Below are 5778 nucleotides of genomic sequence, written 5' to 3'. Positions count from 1 at the left end.
GAGGTGATTAGATTTTGGAGTAGTTTGGTCAGTGGTCAGTGTATATTTCAGTGACGAAGCCTAAATGAATGATTTAAAGCATGTACTGATCAGCTAAATATCTGACTGATTGGTTTGAACTACTTAAAAAATGAAGTCATAGAGAAGTCATATCATGAAGTCATGCATAGTCAAAAACACCATTACAGGCATGTATATTCACTTGTCCATTTATATTGTGCTGTGTACAGTGTGCAGGGTATTCATCATCCCTGAGAGGTTGAGTTCATTTAAACAATCATAGACTCATCGCCTTCACATGATAAGCACTGGCACCAACGCTCTTCACGGGCTATAAAGAACTTATTACTGTCAACATAAGACGCATGACATTATTCATGAAAAACAACAATTCCTTATTATTTTAAAATGTCTAAAATTATTTCTGTGCATCCTCTCTAACCACTTAATGTCAATCTAATCTAACTCAGCCCTCCAACATCTAAAACTCAGTCTGAATTTATATAAAAATGCCCCCCCCCCCCCCCCCCCCCACACACCACCCAAAAAAAAAAAAAAAAGAAAAGAAAAGAATAAACAAATAAAATAAAATACAGTGCTATTAGTTCTTTTTCAGGAACAGTTGCCTTTATTCAAGCAAAAATTATTGAAATTGACAATCATTTAACATACTCTCAGTAGAGGTATACAGATGACAAAGTGAGAAATGTAAGTTTTGGAGAGACAAAATAATGTACTCACCATGGCATAGATTCCCGTTACACGTGAATCCCTGAAAGTGTGCAACAGTGATGTGGACTCACAACTTCACAGCTCACTCAGTCACACTGCTGGAGTATGTGAACATTTTCAGAGAGCAGAATAGGAAGGTTTTCTTCGTTTTCACCCTCTGTCCTGTGGAGAAAAACTCAAACAAACTCAGCATTTTAATTACGTTTGGTTCTTTTGGAACCATCATGGTGCCATATGGAAAAGCCTGTGAGGAACAGTCATACAAAATATATTTTTAAAACAAAAAACATAATGCAACAGTTTACAGGTCTCTCCACCTTTGAGTGGGTTCCCTCTGGGTGATCCGGCTAGGTGAATTGGTGACTAAATTGCCTGTAGGGGTGAGTGAGAGTGTGAATGCCTTTCCGTCTATACTGCATGTGTCAGCCTTGCGATGGATTAGCTCTAGCCCCTGTGACCCAGTTTCCCCCTCAAAATTACGACTCGAAGGGGTCTTTATGTGGAGGTGCACGAGTAGTATTTACCATAATTCTGATAGCATGTGAAGGCACGATTAGCTTTCTGTGCTGGGAAAAATCTCTTAGTGAATCTGCAGCTAATTGTTGTTGTTCATTCAGCTGCTACCGTTTTTTTGTTTTGTATTTTTCTTGGGGTTGCCACAGCGGATACAGCCGGATCCGCATTGGGAATTGGCACAAGTTTTACGCTGGATGCCCTTCCTGACACAACTCCAGTTTTACCTGGAGAAACACACACAGCCGCTGGTGTTCCAAAGAGGTCTCCCATTCAAGTACTAACCAGATCCTGCTCTGCTTAGCTTCTGAGATTTGACGGGATCAGGCTTACACAGAGCAGACCAGCTGCCAGTGAATCTAGAGCTAATCAACAACAAAATCTACATAGATGAGCCTCAGACAAAGGAAATAGTATGGCTAACAACTCAAGTAGAAGTATAATGTCCTACACGGCCAGTCAAAGTCCAGGTGTTCAAAGTCAACACGTCATGATGACTGATGTTTCTCCTCCTACAAGTTGTTCAATCACCGCCTGATATCCACATATCATGTTGGAGTTTCAGAAAGATGGGTGTGTTTTTAAAGTACTGAGCTGAGGCGCAAACATAAATGTGAGTTGTTAAAATGACTGTTGCTCCCTATAAACATTCACAGTGTAGTATTAAGGAACAGGAGACATTCCATACCCCATGACAAGCCCTAAACAATACATCATCTGGTCTTCCTTAATGGGGAAATTCACCTTCAGGAGTACAGTCCTCATCATCATTAAGCCCTGGTCCCACCAAATAATGAACAGTGAATAAGGAGCCACGCAGCATGTCTTTTTTTTGGTACGAGAGGAGTTATTCAACAATCATGGGAGAATAGAGGCTCTTAGAGGCAGAATATTTGTCTAACGAGGCTCATCTGAGCATGGCGCTAATTACAAGAAGTTCAAAAATTTAGCAACAGCGGGGGGCAGTTTGTGTACGAGTTAGTACGAGGACAAACAAGGATTTTAGAGGCATGTTTATGGTGAGGACGAGGCTGGTAAAAGCCCATTACCCAAGCACCTGGCAGCTACGAGGACAGGACAGGCTAAATTGAACAGGCTCAGCCCTCTTGCACATGAGAATTCCACCTGCTTTGTGCGCCAGATGCTGTATATAAAATAACTATTTTGTAGCGGATTAATCATTTTCTGTCAGAGCTTGGCAGTTGAAAACATCTCTAATTGCTTCTGGAATCACAGAGGACCGTTTCATCTGAACCTGTTTTTTCCCCTCTTTCTCATGCATTGAGGTGGAGAACATATTTGGAACCACTTAAAAGGTAATTATTTGTAATGTTTTTATTGTAATAGCTTGGTAAAACAGTTGCATGTTCATTCCTTCTTTATAAGCAGCTGTAAAAGTATGTTTATGATAAATTTACCATCTTGTTAATGGATCAGATGAGCTCCACTGTGTGTGCACAAATGCAATGACTCGCACTCAAGACAAGCATTTACACAAAACGCCAGCTCGAGAAAGAGTTTGCAGTCAGTAGCGGACAAACACAAAGTTAAAAGTTGGATCACAGTGTCAAAATGATTGTATAAGCCACGGAAGAAGTAAAGCCAGGAAGAAGCAGCGCAGAGGCGACTGTCCAGGAACCCATGGTTTGGGTCTAGCTGGTCTGGTGCATTTAATGACTCTAGAACACAGGTGAACAGCAGCCTGGTGCACCACGCACACTGCCCATACTGTACTGGAGCGTCCATTTTTGGACTGCATTTAAAAAATGTGACATCATCTTGAATGAATGCTGTGAATTGAAAACCCACACTTTAAAGGGACCAACTGTGGGAAGGCTGGAGGTTTGGACCAAACCCATGCCTAAACGTGCACCAACGTTACGTTACATGGCGCTACGTGCATCATATGTGGCTTGATGTGGATCGTATGCGGCGACACAAGCCATTCACGGCTGGACGGGGCTCACTAGAGGCTGATACCTGACACATGTGAGGTACAGAGAGGCACATAGAGGCACCTTAGTAGCAGATATGTGACTGCTTAAAACGTGGATCATCCTTCAAATAATTACTGACACACCCACGCGTGGCTCATTATTCATGGCTTATTATTCAGTGGGACCAGCGCTTTAGGAGTCAAACCTCTGAGTGCTATACTCAACTTTGACAATCACATGGTTTATAACAAATACTAAAATTGAGAAATTAAAGGTAAAAATAGTCACCATGTGGTCAAAACAACTCTAAAAATATATTTTTTATCGTCAACAAGTCAGTGGTACATCTGAAGAAATTTGGCCACATCTGTGTATTTTATCACAATATTCCAGTTTATATCAACACTGCTCCAGGCTGAGAAGATTAGTTCGATCAGTTTGTTTAATGTCAATGTCAAGGACAGTAAATAGTCTAAACAAAATGTGCATAACATCATCAAGAATTATGTGTTGTAAGTAATCATAAAATGCAAAGAATTTGTTTGCCATACTGTGCAATTTAAAGTTTTAGGAAAATGCTGTGGGGCAGCACGGTGGCTTAGTGGTTAGCACTGTTGCCTCACAGCAAGATGGTCATGGTATGAATTCCCACCTGGGGTCTTTCTGTGTGGAGTTTGCATGTTCTTCCCATGTTTGTGAGGGTTCTCTCCGGGTGCTCCGGCTTCTTACCACATCCAAAGACATGCAGGTTAGGTGGATGGGAAACTTTGAATTGATCATATGTGTGTGTGTCAGTGTGAATGTGTTTGTCTATATGTGACCCTGCGACAGACTGGTGTCCTATCCAGGGTGTATCCCTATGACTGCTGAGGTAGGCTCCAACCCCCGTGAGTCGTGACCCTCACTTGGAGTAAGCAGTTGAAAATGAGTGAGTGAGATACTCTATTGTAATTGCAATTTTTGTAAATGGGATTTTGCCTCATATGATGCAACTGTCAAAGGTGAGGAGAACATTTGGAGGTTTGGTTGCTAACAATATTTAAATGAGACTAAAGTTGTACAAATGTGACCTTGTCCATTAATGCTTCCTGTTGACTAAACTTTACTGAGAAAAATTCCATTGTACCTTCCATTTGAGATTGTACTAATGCAGTTTTTTCTTTTTTTAGTTGTGTCAAAGTAAAGCCTGTCTAGTTGTGTCGTGATATTAAAATTTCTGGTACATCTGTCAAACTAAAAGTATTTAACTTCACAAGATAGAAACTGTACCTATTTTCAATCATCAATGAATGGTCATTTAAGGAAGTTTCCAATTTGTCATTTTTACTACAAAATCAGCATCAATGAATTTTCTCAAAGCCTGATGGCAAATCTTCAGATTACATCTGCCTGTGTCATCACTTTCTGAAAGTATTCCATTTACATTAAATAAGGCTGAATATTTGAACAAAATTTCCCTAGTCCCTTGCTACAAGACATACAAAAAGTTAGGTTTCTCATCAAGCTGTAAATGATTAGTTATATTTACTACATTACTACTAGACGTCACAATTTTCAAAGCATTAGACTGAAAATAACTTTCAAAAAGTTTTGGCATGGTCACCGTTTTTGAGAACTGTTAACTTCAGACATATTTACCTTATAGTTTGTATAGCTCAGCAATTCATGTAGACAAAGTCTAAAACATACTGTGCTGTTTAGTTTGTCAAATTGCTTATGGATGCTCAAAACAGACATACTACATATAGAAATGGTCGTAATTCCTAAATGGTGGTGATAGTTTTGTTAAACCCTTTGAATTAAAAAGGTAAATGTATTTGTCCATGGGCCGAGCAGGTTTTTACCAATAGCAGGTGATGAAACGACACTTAGAATCCAGCCTCAGTGTACCATGGCCTACACAAAAATGTATGATTACCATCCCAGGGTGGCAGCTGTAGCCAGGTAGGGGTCAATGAGGTAGAGGTCAAAAAGTAAAAAGGCTCCAATCATGTTAAAACTATACTACATTATTTTCTGATCATCACGATTCCAAGAAGGTATAGTTTGGTCTATCTGTGACGGAATGTTCTGGAGTTATGGGTAAAAAGGTCACAAATGGTGACAAAGGTCAGTGTCAGTTTGTATAGGGGTCAAAAGCTAAAGTTGCTACATTTTCAGTAAAAAATGGCAATTATTGTTTGGGTTAATAGGGTTCTAAAACAGACCATCTGTCATGCTTAGTTTTCATGTTACAGAGTAACATATGTCACAAGTCATAGGATTCAATGGATGTTGACCTTTTTTGACCTTACTTTGGAGACTAAGCATTCAACAGTCAAAACTAGTTCATTTATTAATCCTTTTATTTCAACTAATAATTTGCATCATTTTTTTTTACTGAGATTGGAGCAACTTTAACTTTTGACCCCTGTACAAATTGAAACTGACCTTTGTCACTATTTGTTTTTTTCCCCATAACTCCAGAACATTCAGTCATAGATAGTCCAAACTATACCTTTTTGGAATCATTATGATCAAATAATGTGGTTTTAACATGATTGAAGCATTTTTACATTTTGACCTCTTGTGTATTTCTTCATTGACCCCTAGCTGG

General features: G+C 39.4%; 1 long non-coding RNA gene across 1 annotated transcript; it reads left to right on the top strand.

Annotated features, from left to right (window-relative positions):
- Positions 1-3978: 3978 nt before the first annotated feature.
- LOC117507924 lies at positions 3979-4972 on the top strand. Its single transcript, XR_004559889.1, has 2 exons — positions 3979-4799; positions 4837-4972. It is a non-coding gene; the product is annotated as an uncharacterized LOC117507924 (long non-coding RNA).
- Positions 4973-5778: the final 806 nt, after the last annotated feature.

Source organism: Thalassophryne amazonica, chromosome 3 (genome assembly GCF_902500255.1).
Source record: "Thalassophryne amazonica chromosome 3, fThaAma1.1, whole genome shotgun sequence".
NCBI lineage: Eukaryota > Metazoa > Chordata > Actinopteri > Batrachoidiformes > Batrachoididae > Thalassophryne > Thalassophryne amazonica.
The sequence above is the reverse complement of the archived record's forward strand: the minus strand, read 5'-3'. Positions and strand labels throughout refer to the sequence as shown.